We start from the raw sequence: 14,505 nt of genomic DNA, 5'->3' as shown, positions 1-14,505 counted from the left end.
TCTGTATTTAGGGTCTCTGGGAGCCAATATTCCTCCTCACTCCTCTGAATTTTACAATAAATGGAATTCACCATTCAGCCAGAACCAAGTTAATTTGCTGTTTTAAAGTAATGTTGCCGATAACATAAGGCTTTGTAGCTCAGTGGTTAGAGCACTGGTCTAGTAAACCAGGGGTCGTGAGTTAAATTCTCACTGGGGCCTGTTAGGGTATCATTGACTCACCAAATAATCTTTGCATATTTTGTAGTACTGCATTGTCATGTCTGTATTTAGGGTCTCTGGGAGCCAATATTCCTCCTCACTGCTCTGAATTTTACAATCAATGGAATTCACCATTCAGCCAGAACCAAGTTAATTTGCTGTTTTAAAGTAATGTTGCCAACACTATAAGGCCTTGTAGCTCAGTGGTTAGAGCACTGGTCTAGTAAACCAGGGGTCGTGAGTTCAATTCTCACCTGGGCCTTTCAGTGATTACTTACCTAAACCAATATAGTGCAGATAATTCATTGCTCTGCATTGTCATGCCTCCATTTAGGGTTTCACGGGGGTGATTTTTTTCCCCACGACCCTGATAGTTACTGTGAATTAAATCTGCTATTCAGCAAGAATCCGGTTAATTTGCTTTTTTAAAGTCATGTTACCTCGACCGAAAGGCTTCATAGCTCAGTGGTTAGAGTACTGGTCTCGTAAACCAGGGGTCGTGAGTTCAATTCTCACTGGGGCCTTTTAGGAAATCATTGACTCACCAAATAAACTTTGCATATTTTGTAGTACTGCATTGTCATGTCTGTATTTAGGGTCTCTGGGAGTTAATATTCGCCGTTACTACTCTGATAGTTACTGTCAAAGAACCTTAGTTTAGCCAGAACCAGATTCATTTCCTTTTTGTAAGTCATGTTACTATAAACTTAAGGCCTCGTAGCTCAGTTGTTAGCGCACTGGTCTTGTAAACCAGGGGTCGTGAGTCCAATTCTCACTGGGGCCTGTGAGGGAATCATAGACTCACCAAATAATCTTTGCATATTTTGTAGTACGTCATTGTCATGTCTGTATTTAGGGTCTCTGGGAGCCAATATTCCTCCTCACTACTCTGAATTTTACTGTCAATGGAATTCACCATTCAGCCAGAACCAGTTTAATTTTCTGTTTTAAAGTCATGGTGCCAATACCATAAGGCCATGGAGCTCAGTGATTAGAGCACTAGTCTAGTAAACCAGGGGTCGTGAGTTCAATTCTCACTGGGGCATTTCAGGGAATTTTTGACTCACCAAATAATCTTTGCATATTTTGTAGTACTGCATTGTCATGTCTGTATTTAGGGTCTCTGGGATTCAATATTCCTCCACACTACTCTAAATTTTACAATCAATGGAATTCACCATTCAGCCAGAACCAAGTTAATTTGCTGTTTTAAAGTCATGGTGCTAATACCATAAGGCCTTGTAGCTCAGTGGTTAGAGCACTAGTCTCGTAAACCAGGGGTCGTGAGTTCAATACTCATTGGGGCCTGTTAGGGAATCATTGACTCACCAAATATTCTTTGCATATTTTGTAGTACTGCATTGTCATGTCTGTATTTAGGGTCTCTGGGAGTTAATATTCCTCCTCACTACTCTGATAGTTACTGTTAAAGAACCTTAGTTTAGCCAGAACCAGATTCATTTGCTTTTTGTAAGTCATGTTGCTATAAACTTAAGGCCTCGTAGCTCAGTGGTTAGAGCACTGGTCTTGTAAACCAGGGGTCGTGAGTTCAATTCTCACTGGGGCCTTTTAGGGAATTTTTGACTCACCAAATAATCTTTGCACATTTTGTAGTACGTCATTGTCATGTCTGTATTTAGGGTCTCTGGGAGCCAATATTCCTCCTCACTCCTCTGAATTTTACAATAAATGGAATTCACCATTCAGCCAGAACCAAGTTAATTTGCTGTTTTAAAGTAATGTTGCCGATAACATAAGGCTTTGTAGCTCAGTGGTTAGAGCACTGGTCTAGTAAACCAGGGGTCGTGAGTTAAATTCTCACTGGGGCCTGTTAGGGTATCATTGACTCACCAAATAATCTTTGCATATTTTGTAGTACTGCATTGTCATGTCTGTATTTAGGGTCTCTGGGAGCCAATATTCCTCCTCACTGCTCTGAATTTTACAATCAATGGAATTCACCATTCAGCCAGAACCAAGTTAATTTGCTGTTTTAAAGTAATGTTGCCGATACCATAAGGCTTTGTAGCTCAGTGGTTAGATCACTGGTCTAGTAAACCAGGGGTCGTGAGTTGAATTCTAACTGGGGCCTGTTAGGGAATCATTGACTCACCAAATAATCTTTGCATATTTTGTAGTACTGCATTGTCATGTCTGTATTTAGGGTCGCTGGGAGCCGATATTCCTCCTCACTCCTTTGAATTTTACTGTCAATGGAATTCACCATTCAGCCAGAACCAAGTTAATTTGCTGTTTTAAAGTAATGTTGCCAACACTATAAGGCCTTGTAGCTCAGTGGTTAGAGCACTGGTCTAGAAACCAGGGGTCGTGAGTTCAATTCTCACCTGGGCCTTTCAGTGATTACTTACCTAAACCAATATAGTGCAGATAATTCATTGCTCTGAATTGTCATGCCTCCATTTAGGGTTTCACGGGGGTGATATTTTTCCCCACGACCCTGATAGTTACTGTGAATTAAATCTGCTATTCAGCAAGAATCCGGTTAATTTGCTTTTTTAAAGTCATGTTACCTCGACCGAAAGGCTTCATAGCTCAGTGGTTAGAGTACTGGTCTTGTAAACCAGGGGTCGCGAGTTCAATTCTCACTGGGGCCTGTGAGGGAATCATAGACTCACCAAATAATCTTTGCATATTTTGTAGTACGTCATTGTCATGTCTGTATTTAGGGTCTCTGGGAGCCAATATTCCTCCTCACTACTCTGAATTTTACTGTCAATGGAATTCACCATTCAGCCAGAACCAGTTTAATTTTCTGTTTTAAAGTCATGGTGCCAATACCATAAGGCCATGGAGCTCAGTGATTAGAGCACTAGTCTAGTAAACCAGGGGTCTTGAGTTCAATTCTCACTGGGGCATTTCATGGAATTTTTGACTCACCAAATAATCTTTGCATATTTTGTAGTACTGCATTGTCATGTCTGTATTTAGGGTCTCTGGGATTCAATATTCCTCCTCACTACTCTGAATTTTACAATCAATGGAATTCACCATTCAGCCAGAACCAAGTTAATTTGCTGTTTTAAAGTCATGGTGCCAATACCATAAGGCCTTATAGCTCAGTGGTTAGAGCACTAGTCTCGGAAACCAGGGGTCGTGAGTTCAATACTCACTGGGGCCTGTTAGGGAATCATTGACTCACCAAATATTCTTTGCATATTTTGTAGTACTGCATTGTCATGTCTGTATTTAGGGTCTCTGGGAGTTAATATTCCTCCTCACTACTCTGATAGTTACTGTCAAAGAACCTTAGTTTAGCCAGAAGCAGATTCATTTGCTTTTTGTAAGTCATGTTGCTATAAACTTAAGGCCTCGTAGCTCAGTGGTTAGAGCACTGGTCTTGTAAACCAGGGGTCGTGAGTTTAATTCTCACTGGGGCTTTTTAGGGAATTTTTGACTCACCAAATAATCTTTGCATATTTTGTAGTACGTCATTGTCATGTCTGTATTTAGGGTCTCTGGGAGCCAATATTCCTCCTCACTCCTCTGAATTTTACAATCAATGCAATTCACCATTCAGCCAGAACCAAGTTAATTTGCTGTTTTAAAGTAATGTTGCCGATAACATAAGGCTTTGTAGCTCAGTGGTTAGAGCACTGGTCTAGTAAACCAGGGGTCGTGAGTTAAATTCTCACTGGGGCCTGTTAGGGTATCATTGACTCACCAAATAATCTTTGCATATTTTGTAGTACGTCATTGTCATGTCTGTATTTAGGGTCTCTGGGAGCCAATATTCCTCCTCACTGCTCTGAATTTTACAATCAATGGAATTCACCATTCAGCAAGAACCAAGTTAATTTGCTGTTTTAAAGTAATGTTGCCGATACCATAAGGCTTTGTAGCTCAATGGTTAGATAACTGGTCTAGTAAACCAGGGGTAGTGAGTTCAATTCTAACTGGGGCCTGTTAGGGAATCATTGACTCATCAAATAATCTTTGCATATTTTGTAGTACTGCATTGTCATGTCTGTATTTAGGGTCGCTGGGAGCCAATATTCCTCCTCACCCCTTTGAATTTTACTGTCAATGGAATTCACCATTCAGCCAGAACCAAGTTAATTTGCTGTTTTAAAGTAATGTTGCCAATACCGTAAGGCTTTGTAGCTCAGTGGTTAGAGCACTGTTCTAGTAAACCAGGGGTCGTGAGTTCAATTCTCACTGGGGCCTGTTAGGGAATCATTGACTCACCAAATAATCTTTGCATATTTTGAAGTATTGCATTGTCATGTCTGTATTTAGGGTCTCTTGGAGCCAATATTCCTCCTCACTCCTTTGAATTTTACTGTCAATGGAATTCACCATTCAGCCATAACCAAGTTAATTTGCTGTTTTAAAGTAATGTTGCAAACACTATAAGGCCTTGTAGCTCAGTGGTTAGAGCACTGGTCTAGTAAACAAGGGGTTGTGAGTTCAATTCTCACCTGGGCCTTTCATTGATTACTTACCGAAACCAATATAGTGTAGATAATTCATTGCTCTGCATTGTCATGCCTGCATTTAGGGTTTCACGGGGGTGATATTTTTCCTCACGACCCTGATAGTTACTGTGAATTAAATCTGCTATTCAGCAAGAATCCGGTTAATTTGCTTTTTTAAAGTCATTTTAGCTACACCGAAAGGCTTCATAGCTCAGTGGTTAGAGTACTGGTCTCGTAAACCAGGGGTCGTGAGTTCAATTCTCACTGGGGCCTTTTAGGAAATCATTGACTCACCAAATAATCTTTGCATATTTTTTAGTACGTCATTGTCATGTCTGTATTTAGGGTCTCTGTGAGCCAATATTCCTCCTCACTACTCTGAATTTTACTGTCAACATGAATTCACCATTCAGCCAGAACCAGGTTAATTTTCTGTTTTAAAGTCATGGTTCCAATACCATAAGGCTTTGTAGCTCAGTGGTTAGAGCACTGGTCTAGTAAACCAGGGGTCGTGAGTTCAATTCTCACTGGGGCCTGTTAGGGAATCATTGACTCACCAAATAATCTTTGCATATTTTTTAGTACGTCATTGTCATGTCTGTATTTAGGGTCTCTGGGAGCCAATATTCCTCCTCACTACTCTGAATTTTACTGTCAATGGAATTCAACATTCAGACAGAACCAGGTTAAATTTCTGTTTTAAAGTCATGGTACCAATACCACAAGTCCTTGTAGCTCAGTGGTTAGAGCACTTGTCTATTAAACCAGGGGTAGTGAGATCAATTCTCACTGGGGCCTGTTAGGGAATTATTGACTCACCAAATAATCTTTGCATATTTTGTAGTACTGCATTGTCATATCTGTATTTAGGGTCTCTGGGAGCCAATATTCCTCCTCACTACTCTGAATTTTACAATCAATGGAATTCACCATTCAGCCAGAACCAAGTTAATTTGCTGTTTTAAAGTAATGTTGCCGATACCATAAGGCTTTGTAGCTCAGTGGTTAGCGCACAGGTCTAGTAAACCAGGGGTTGTGAGTTCAATTCTCACCTGGGCCTTTCAGTGATTACTTACCTAAACCAATATAGTGCAGATAATTCATTCCTCTGCATAGTCATGCCTGCATTTAGGGTTTCACGGGGGTGATATTTTTCTCCACGACCCTGATAGTTACTGTGAATTAAATCTGCTATTCAGCAAGAATCAGGTTAATTTGCTTTTTTAAAGTCATATTACCTCAACCGAAAGGCTTCATAGCTCAGTGGTTAGAGTACTGGTCTCGTAAACCAGGGGTCGTGAGTTCAATTCTCACTGTGGCCTTTTAGGAAATCATTGACTCACCAAATAAACTTTGCATATTTTGTAGTACTGCATTGTCATGTCTGTATTTAGGGTCTCTGGGAGTTAATATTCGCCCTTACTACTCTGATAGTTACTGTCAAAGAACCTTAGTTTAGCCAGAACCAGATTCATTTGCTTTTTGTAAGTCATGTTACTATAAACTTAAGGCCTCGTAGCTCAGTTGTTAGCGCACTGGTCTTGTAAACCAGGGGTCGTGAGTTAAATTCTCACTGGGGCCTGTGAGGGAATCATTGACTCACCAAATAATCTTTGCATATTTTGTAGTACTGCATTGTCATGTCTGTATTTAGGGTCTCTGGGAGTTAATATTCCTCCTCACTACTCTGATCGTTACTGTCAAAGAACCGTAGTTTAGCCAGAACCAGATTCATTTGCTTTTTGTAAGTCATGTTGCTATAAACTTTAGGCCTCGTATCTCAGTGGTTAGAGCACTGTTCTTGTAAACCAGGGGTCGTGAGTTCAAATCTCACTGGGGCCTTTTAGGGAATTTTTGACTCACCAAATAATCTTTGCATATTTTGTAGTACGTCATTGTCATGTCTGTATTTAGGGTCTCTGGGAGCCAATATTCCTCCTCACTACTCTGAATTTTACTGTCAATGGAATTCACCATTCAGCCAGAACCAGGTTAATTTTCTGTTTTAAAGTCATGGTGCCAATACCATAAAGCCTTGGAGCTCAGTGGTTAGAGCGCTAGTCTAGTAAACCAGGGGTAGTGAGTTCAATACTCACTTGGGCCTGTTAGGGAATCATTGACTCACCAAATATTCTTTGCATATTTTGTAGTACTGCATTGTCATGTCTGTATTTAGGGTCTCTGGGAGTTAATATTCCTCCTCACTACTCTGATCGTTACTGTCAAAGAACCGTAGTTTAGCCAGAACCAGATTCATTTGCTTTTTGTAAGTCATGTTGCTATAAACTTTAGGCCTCGTATCTCAGTGGTTAGAGCACTGTTCTTGTAAACCAGGGGTCGTGAGTTCAAATCTCACTGGGGCCTTTTAGGGAATTTTTGACTCACCAAATAATCTTTGCATATTTTGTAGTACGTCATTGTCATGTCTGTATTTAGGGTCTCTGGGAGCCAATATTCCTCCTCACTACTCTGAATTTTACTGTCAATGGAATTCACCATTCAGCCAGAACCAGGTTAATTTTCTGTTTTAAAGTCATGGTGCCAATACCATAAAGCCTTGGAGCTCAGTGGTTAGAGCGCTAGTCTAGTAAACCAGGGGTAGTGAGTTCAATACTCACTTGGGCCTGTTAGGGAATCATTGACTCACCAAATATTCTTTGCATATTTTGTAGTACTGCATTGTCATGTCTGTATTTAGGGTCTCTGGGAGATAATATTCCTCCTCACTACTCTGATCGTTACTGTCAAAGAACCGTAGTTTAGCCAGAACCAGATTCATTTGCTTTTTGTAAGTCATGTTGCTATAAACTTTAGGCCTCGTATCTCAGTGTTTAGAGCACTGTTCTTGTAAACCAGGGGTCGTGAGTTCAAATCTCACTGGGGCCTTTCAGGGAATTTTTGACTCACCAAATAATCTTTGCATATTTTGTAGTACGTCATTGTCATGTCTGTATTTAGGGTCTCTGGGAGCCAATATTCCTCCTCACTCCTCTGAATTTTACAATCAATGGAAGTCACCATTCAGCCAGAACCAAGTTAATTTGCTGTTTTAAAGTAATGTTGCCAATACCATAAGGCTTTGTAGCTCAGTGGTTAGAGCACTGGTCTAGTAAACCAGGGGTCGTGAGTTCAATTCTCACTGGGGCCTGTTAGGGAATCATTGACTCACCAAATAATCTTTGCATATTTTGTAGTACTGCATTGTCATGTCTGTATTTAGGGTCTCTGGGAGCCAATATTCCTCCTCACTACTCTGAATTTTACTGTCAATGGAATTCACCATTCAGCCAGAACCAGTTTAATTTTCTGTTTTAAAGTCATGGTGCCAATACCATAAGGCCATGGAGCTCAGTGATTAGAGCACTAGTCTAGTAAACCAGGGGTCGTGAGTTCAATTCTCACTGGGGCATTTCATGGAATTTTTGACTCACCAAATAATCTTTGCATATTTTGTAGTACTGCATTGTCATGTCTGTATTTAGGGTCTCTGGGAGCCAATATTCCTCCTCACTACTCTGAATTTTACAATCAATGGAATTCACCATTCAGCCAGAACCAAGTTAATTTGCTGTTTTAAAGTCATGGTGCCAATACCATAAGGCCTTATAGCTCAGTGGTTAGAGCACTAGTCTCGTAAACCAGGGGTCGTGAGTTCAATACTCACTGGGGCCTGTTAGGGAATCATTGACTCACCAAATATTCTTTGCATATTTTGTAGTACTGCATTGTCATGTCTGTATTTAGGGTCTCTGGGAGTTAATATTCCTCCTCACTACTCTGATAGTTACTGTCAAAGAACCTTAGTTTAGCCAGAAGCAGATTCATTTGCTTTTTGTAAGTCATGTTGCTATAAACTTAAGGCCTCGTAGCTCAGTGGTTAGAGCACTGGTCTTGTAAACCAGGGGTCGTGAGTTCAATTCTCACTGGGGCTTTTTAGGGAATTTTTGACTCACCAAATAATCTTTGCATATTTTGTAGTACGTCATTGTCATGTCTGTATTTAGGGTCTCTGGGAGCCAATATTCCTCCTCACTCCTCTGAATTTTACAATCAATGCAATTCACCATTCAGCCAGAACCAAGTTAATTTGCTGTTTTAAAGTAATGTTGCCGATAACATAAGGCTTTGTAGCTCAGTGGTTAGAGCACTGGTCTAGTAAACCAGGGGTCGTGAGTTAAATTCTCACTGGGGCCTGTTAGGGTATCATTGACTCACCAAATAATCTTTGCATATTTTGTAGTACGTCATTGTCATGTCTGTATTTAGGGTCTCTGGGAGCCAATATTCCTCCTCACTGCTCTGAATTTTACAATCAATGGAATTCACCATTCAGCAAGAACCAAGTTAATTTGCTGTTTTAAAGTAATGTTGCCGATACCATAAGGCTTTGTAGCTCAATGGTTAGATAACTGGTCTAGTAAACCAGGGGTCGTGAGTTCAATTCTAACTGGGGCCTGTTAGGGAATCATTGACTCTTCAAATAATCTTTGCATATTTTGTAGTACTGCATTGTCATGTCTGTATTTAGGGTCGCTGGGAGCCAATATTCCTCCTCACCCCTTTGAATTTTACTGTCAATGGAATTCCCCATTCAGCCAGAACCAAGTTAATTTGCTGTTTTAAAGTAATGTTGCCAATACCGTAAGGCTTTGTAGCTCAGTGGTTAGAGCTGGTCTAGTAAACCAGGGGTCGTGAGTTCAATTCTCACTGGGGCCTGTTAGGGAATCATTGACTCACCAAATAATCTTTGCATATTTTGAAGTATTGCATTGTCATGTCTGTATTTAGGGTCTCTTGGAGCCAATATTCCTCCTCACTCCTTTGAATTTTACTGTCAATGGAATTCACCATTCAGCCATAACCAAGTTAATTTGCTGTTTTAAAGTAATGTTGCGAACACTATAAGGCCTTGTAGCTCAGTGGTTAGAGCACTGGTCTAGTAAACAAGGGGTTGTGAGTTCAATTCTCACCTGGGTCTTTCATTGATTACTTACCGAAACCAATATAGTGTAGATAATTCATTGCTCTCCATTGTCATGCCTGCATTTAGGGTTTCACGGGGGTGATATTTTTCCTCACGACCCTGATAGTTACTGTGAATTAAATCTGCTATTCAGCAAGAATCAGGTTAATTTGCTTTTTTAAAGTCATATTACCTCAACCGAAAGGCTTCATAGCTCAGTGGTTAGAGTACTGGTCTCGTAAACCAGGGGTCGTGAGTTCAATTCTCACTGGGGCCTTTTAGGAAATCATTGACTCACCAAATAAACTTTGCATATTTTGTAGTACTGCATTGTCATGTCTGTATTTAGGGTCTCTGGGAGTTAATATTCGCCCTTACTACTCTGATAGTTACTGTCAAAGAACCTTAGTTTAGCCAGAACCAGATTCATTTGCTTTTTGTAAGTCATGTTACTATAAACTTAAGGCCTCGTAGCTCAGTTGTTAGCGCACTGGTCTTGTAAACCAGGGGTCGTGAGTTAAATTCTCACTGGGGCCTGTGAGGGAATCATTGACTCACCAAATAATCTTTGCATATTTTGTAGTACTGCATTGTCATGTCTGTATTTAGGGTCTCTGGGAGTTAATATTCCTCCTCACTACTCTGATCGTTACTGTCAAAGAACCGTAGTTTAGCCAGAACCAGATTCATTTGCTTTTTGTAAGTCATGTTGCTATAAACTTTAGGCCTCGTATCTCAGTGGTTAGAGCACTGTTCTTGTAAACCAGGGGTCGTGAGTTCAAATCTCACTGGGGCCTTTTAGGGAATTTTTGACTCACCAAATAATCTTTGCATATTTTGTAGTACGTCATTGTCATGTCTGTATTTAGGGTCTCTGGGAGCCAATATTCCTCCTCACTACTCTGAATTTTACTGTCAATGGAATTCACCATTCAGCCAGAACCAGGTTAATTTTCTGTTTTAAAGTCATGGTGCCAATACCATAAAGCCTTGGAGCTCAGTGGTTAGAGCGCTAGTCTAGTAAACCAGGGGTAGTGAGTTCAATACTCACTTGGGCCTGTTAGGGAATCATTGACTCACCAAATATTCTTTGCATATTTTGTAGTACTGCATTGTCATGTCTGTATTTAGGGTCTCTGGGAGATAATATTCCTCCTCACTACTCTGATCGTTACTGTCAAATAACCGTAGTTTAGCCAGAACCAGATTCATTTGCTTTTTGTAAGTCATGTTGCTATAAACTTTAGGCCTCGTATCTCAGTGTTTAGAGCACTGTTCTTGTAAACCAGGGGTCGTGAGTTCAAATCTCACTGGGGCCTTTCAGGGAATTTTTGACTCACCAAATAATCTTTGCATATTTTGTAGTACGTCATTGTCATGTCTGTATTTAGGGTCTCTGGGAGCCAATATTCCTCCTCACTCCTCTGAATTTTACAATCAATGCAATTCACCATTCAGCCAGAACCAAGTTAATTTGCTGTTTTAAAGTAATGTTGCCGATAACATAAGGCTTTGTAGCTCAGTGGTTAGAGCACTGGTCTAGTAAACCAGGGGTCGTGAGTTAAATTCTCACTGGGGCCTGTTAGGGTATCATTGACTCACCAAATAATCTTTGCATATTTTGTAGTACGTCATTGTCATGTCTGTATTTAGGGTCTCTGGGAGCCAATATTCCTCCTCACTGCTCTGAATTTTACAATCAATGGAATTCACCATTCAGCAAGAACCAAGTTAATTTGCTGTTTTAAAGTAATGTTGCCGATACCATAAGGCTTTGTAGCTCAATGGTTAGATAACTGGTCTAGTAAACCAGGGGTAGTGAGTTCAATTCTAACTGGGGCCTGTTAGGGAATCATTGACTCATCAAATAATCTTTGCATATTTTGTAGTACTGCATTGTCATGTCTGTATTTAGGGTCGCTGGGAGCCAATATTCCTCCTCACCCCTTTGAATTTTACTGTCAATGGAATTCACCATTCAGCCAGAACCAAGTTAATTTGCTGTTTTAAAGTAATGTTGCCAATACCGTAAGGCTTTGTAGCTCAGTGGTTAGAGCACTGTTCTAGTAAACCAGGGGTCGTGAGTTCAATTCTCACTGGGGCCTGTTAGGGAATCATTGACTCACCAAATAATCTTTGCATATTTTGAAGTATTGCATTGTCATGTCTGTATTTAGGGTCTCTTGGAGCCAATATTCCTCCTCACTCCTTTGAATTTTACTGTCAATGGAATTCACCATTCAGCCATAACCAAGTTAATTTGCTGTTTTAAAGTAATGTTGCAAACACTATAAGGCCTTGTAGCTCAGTGGTTAGAGCACTGGTCTAGTAAACAAGGGGTTGTGAGTTCAATTCTCACCTGGGCCTTTCATTGATTACTTACCGAAACCAATATAGTGTAGATAATTCATTGCTCTGCATTGTCATGCCTGCATTTAGGGTTTCACGGGGGTGATATTTTTCCTCACGACCCTGATAGTTACTGTGAATTAAATCTGCTATTCAGCAAGAATCCGGTTAATTTGCTTTTTTAAAGTCATTTTAGCTACACCGAAAGGCTTCATAGCTCAGTGGTTAGAGTACTGGTCTCGTAAACCAGGGGTCGTGAGTTCAATTCTCACTGGGGCCTTTTAGGAAATCATTGACTCACCAAATAATCTTTGCATATTTTTTAGTACGTCATTGTCATGTCTGTATTTAGGGTCTCTGTGAGCCAATATTCCTCCTCACTACTCTGAATTTTACTGTCAACATGAATTCACCATTCAGCCAGAACCAGGTTAATTTTCTGTTTTAAAGTCATGGTTCCAATACCATAAGGCTTTGTAGCTCAGTGGTTAGAGCACTGGTCTAGTAAACCAGGGGTCGTGAGTTCAATTCTCACTGGGGCCTGTTAGGGAATCATTGACTCACCAAATAATCTTTGCATATTTTTTAGTACGTCATTGTCATGTCTGTATTTAGGGTCTCTGGGAGCCAATATTCCTCCTCACTACTCTGAATTTTACTGTCAATGGAATTCAACATTCAGACAGAACCAGGTTAAATTTCTGTTTTAAAGTCATGGTACCAATACCACAAGTCCTTGTAGCTCAGTGGTTAGAGCACTTGTCTATTAAACCAGGGGTAGTGAGATCAATTCTCACTGGGGCCTGTTAGGGAATTATTGACTCACCAAATAATCTTTGCATATTTTGTAGTACTGCATTGTCATATCTGTATTTAGGGTCTCTGGGAGCCAATATTCCTCCTCACTACTCTGAATTTTACAATCAATGGAATTCACCATTCAGCCAGAACCAAGTTAATTTGCTGTTTTAAAGTAATGTTGCCGATACCATAAGGCTTTGTAGCTCAGTGGTTAGCGCACAGGTCTAGTAAACCAGGGGTTGTGAGTTCAATTCTCACCTGGGCCTTTCAGTGATTACTTACCTAAACCAATATAGTGCAGATAATTCATTCCTCTGCATAGTCATGCCTGCATTTAGGGTTTCACGGGGGTGATATTTTTCTCCACGACCCTGATAGTTACTGTGAATTAAATCTGCTATTCAGCAAGAATCAGGTTAATTTGCTTTTTTAAAGTCATATTACCTCAACCGAAAGGCTTCATAGCTCAGTGGTTAGAGTACTGGTCTCGTAAACCAGGGGTCGTGAGTTCAATTCTCACTGTGGCCTTTTAGGAAATCATTGACTCACCAAATAAACTTTGCATATTTTGTAGTACTGCATTGTCATGTCTGTATTTAGGGTCTCTGGGAGTTAATATTCGCCCTTACTACTCTGATAGTTACTGTCAAAGAACCTTAGTTTAGCCAGAACCAGATTCATTTGCTTTTTGTAAGTCATGTTACTATAAACTTAAGGCCTCGTAGCTCAGTTGTTAGCGCACTGGTCTTGTAAACCAGGGGTCGTGAGTTAAATTCTCACTGGGGCCTGTGAGGGAATCATTGACTCACCAAATAATCTTTGCATATTTTGTAGTACTGCATTGTCATGTCTGTATTTAGGGTCTCTGGGAGTTAATATTCCTCCTCACTACTCTGATCGTTACTGTCAAAGAACCGTAGTTTAGCCAGAACCAGATTCATTTGCTTTTTGTAAGTCATGTTGCTATAAACTTTAGGCCTCGTATCTCAGTGGTTAGAGCACTGTTCTTGTAAACCAGGGGTCGTGAGTTCAAATCTCACTGGGGCCTTTTAGGGAATTTTTGACTCACCAAATAATCTTTGCATATTTTGTAGTACGTCATTGTCATGTCTGTATTTAGGGTCTCTGGGAGCCAATATTCCTCCTCACTACTCTGAATTTTACTGTCAATGGAATTCACCATTCAGCCAGAACCAGGTTAATTTTCTGTTTTAAAGTCATGGTGCCAATACCATAAAGCCTTGGAGCTCAGTGGTTAGAGCGCTAGTCTAGTAAACCAGGGGTAGTGAGTTCAATACTCACTTGGGCCTGTTAGGGAATCATTGACTCACCAAATATTCTTTGCATATTTTGTAGTACTGCATTGTCATGTCTGTATTTAGGGTCTCTGGGAGTTAATATTCCTCCTCACTACTCTGATCGTTACTGTCAAAGAACCGTAGTTTAGCCAGAACCAGATTCATTTGCTTTTTGTAAGTCATGTTGCTATAAACTTTAGGCCTCGTATCTCAGTGGTTAGAGCACTGTTCTTGTAAACCAGGGGTCGTGAGTTCAAATCTCACTGGGGCCTTTTAGGGAATTTTTGACTCACCAAATAATCTTTGCATATTTTGTAGTACGTCATTGTCATGTCTGTATTTAGGGTCTCTGGGAGCCAATATTCCTCCTCACTACTCTGAATTTTACTGTCAATGGAATTCACCATTCAGCCAGAACCAGGTTAATTTTCTGTTTTAAAGTCATGGTGCCAATACC

At 40.3% G+C, this 14,505-nt stretch overlaps 1 protein-coding gene and 27 non-coding genes across 28 annotated transcripts in view; 27 read left to right on the top strand and 1 right to left on the bottom strand.

Moving 5' to 3' along the window:
• Positions 1 to 14,505, bottom strand: part of LOC147165207 (ephrin type-B receptor 1-like) — a 298,813-nt gene that overhangs the window by 196,080 nt on the left and 88,228 nt on the right. The window lies entirely within an intron of this gene.
• On the top strand, positions 129 to 201 carry trnat-agu (transfer RNA threonine (anticodon AGU)). Its single transcript has one exon. It is a non-coding gene; the product is annotated as a tRNA-Thr (tRNA).
• On the top strand, positions 391 to 463 carry trnat-agu (transfer RNA threonine (anticodon AGU)). The gene has a single exon. It is a non-coding gene; the product is annotated as a tRNA-Thr (tRNA).
• Positions 653 to 725, top strand: trnat-cgu (transfer RNA threonine (anticodon CGU)). Its single transcript has one exon. It is a non-coding gene; the product is annotated as a tRNA-Thr (tRNA).
• On the top strand, positions 1,437 to 1,509 carry trnat-cgu (transfer RNA threonine (anticodon CGU)). The gene has a single exon. It is a non-coding gene; the product is annotated as a tRNA-Thr (tRNA).
• Positions 1,697 to 1,769, top strand: trnat-ugu (transfer RNA threonine (anticodon UGU)). Its single transcript has one exon. It is a non-coding gene; the product is annotated as a tRNA-Thr (tRNA).
• On the top strand, positions 1,959 to 2,031 carry trnat-agu (transfer RNA threonine (anticodon AGU)). Its single transcript has one exon. It is a non-coding gene; the product is annotated as a tRNA-Thr (tRNA).
• Positions 2,744 to 2,816, top strand: trnat-ugu (transfer RNA threonine (anticodon UGU)). The gene has a single exon. It is a non-coding gene; the product is annotated as a tRNA-Thr (tRNA).
• Positions 3,268 to 3,340, top strand: trnap-cgg (transfer RNA proline (anticodon CGG)). Its single transcript has one exon. It is a non-coding gene; the product is annotated as a tRNA-Pro (tRNA).
• trnat-ugu (transfer RNA threonine (anticodon UGU)) lies at positions 3,528 to 3,600 on the top strand. The gene has a single exon. It is a non-coding gene; the product is annotated as a tRNA-Thr (tRNA).
• trnat-agu (transfer RNA threonine (anticodon AGU)) lies at positions 3,790 to 3,862 on the top strand. The gene has a single exon. It is a non-coding gene; the product is annotated as a tRNA-Thr (tRNA).
• Positions 4,838 to 4,910, top strand: trnat-cgu (transfer RNA threonine (anticodon CGU)). The gene has a single exon. It is a non-coding gene; the product is annotated as a tRNA-Thr (tRNA).
• trnat-agu (transfer RNA threonine (anticodon AGU)) lies at positions 5,101 to 5,173 on the top strand. Its single transcript has one exon. It is a non-coding gene; the product is annotated as a tRNA-Thr (tRNA).
• On the top strand, positions 5,887 to 5,959 carry trnat-cgu (transfer RNA threonine (anticodon CGU)). The gene has a single exon. It is a non-coding gene; the product is annotated as a tRNA-Thr (tRNA).
• trnat-ugu (transfer RNA threonine (anticodon UGU)) lies at positions 6,407 to 6,479 on the top strand. The gene has a single exon. It is a non-coding gene; the product is annotated as a tRNA-Thr (tRNA).
• On the top strand, positions 6,929 to 7,001 carry trnat-ugu (transfer RNA threonine (anticodon UGU)). The gene has a single exon. It is a non-coding gene; the product is annotated as a tRNA-Thr (tRNA).
• Positions 7,713 to 7,785, top strand: trnat-agu (transfer RNA threonine (anticodon AGU)). Its single transcript has one exon. It is a non-coding gene; the product is annotated as a tRNA-Thr (tRNA).
• trnat-cgu (transfer RNA threonine (anticodon CGU)) lies at positions 8,237 to 8,309 on the top strand. Its single transcript has one exon. It is a non-coding gene; the product is annotated as a tRNA-Thr (tRNA).
• trnat-ugu (transfer RNA threonine (anticodon UGU)) lies at positions 8,497 to 8,569 on the top strand. The gene has a single exon. It is a non-coding gene; the product is annotated as a tRNA-Thr (tRNA).
• trnat-agu (transfer RNA threonine (anticodon AGU)) lies at positions 8,759 to 8,831 on the top strand. Its single transcript has one exon. It is a non-coding gene; the product is annotated as a tRNA-Thr (tRNA).
• Positions 9,805 to 9,877, top strand: trnat-cgu (transfer RNA threonine (anticodon CGU)). The gene has a single exon. It is a non-coding gene; the product is annotated as a tRNA-Thr (tRNA).
• Positions 10,325 to 10,397, top strand: trnat-ugu (transfer RNA threonine (anticodon UGU)). Its single transcript has one exon. It is a non-coding gene; the product is annotated as a tRNA-Thr (tRNA).
• trnat-agu (transfer RNA threonine (anticodon AGU)) lies at positions 11,109 to 11,181 on the top strand. The gene has a single exon. It is a non-coding gene; the product is annotated as a tRNA-Thr (tRNA).
• Positions 12,157 to 12,229, top strand: trnat-cgu (transfer RNA threonine (anticodon CGU)). The gene has a single exon. It is a non-coding gene; the product is annotated as a tRNA-Thr (tRNA).
• Positions 12,420 to 12,492, top strand: trnat-agu (transfer RNA threonine (anticodon AGU)). Its single transcript has one exon. It is a non-coding gene; the product is annotated as a tRNA-Thr (tRNA).
• Positions 13,206 to 13,278, top strand: trnat-cgu (transfer RNA threonine (anticodon CGU)). Its single transcript has one exon. It is a non-coding gene; the product is annotated as a tRNA-Thr (tRNA).
• Positions 13,726 to 13,798, top strand: trnat-ugu (transfer RNA threonine (anticodon UGU)). Its single transcript has one exon. It is a non-coding gene; the product is annotated as a tRNA-Thr (tRNA).
• trnat-ugu (transfer RNA threonine (anticodon UGU)) lies at positions 14,248 to 14,320 on the top strand. Its single transcript has one exon. It is a non-coding gene; the product is annotated as a tRNA-Thr (tRNA).

The sequence above is a fragment of the Leptonotus elevatus genome, chromosome 11 (genome assembly GCF_054856555.1).
Source record: "Leptonotus elevatus isolate MCC_2025b chromosome 11, RoL_Lele_1.0, whole genome shotgun sequence".
NCBI classification, from domain to species: Eukaryota; Metazoa; Chordata; class Actinopteri; order Syngnathiformes; family Syngnathidae; genus Leptonotus; species Leptonotus elevatus.
The sequence above is the reverse complement of the archived record's forward strand: the minus strand, read 5'-3'. Positions and strand labels throughout refer to the sequence as shown.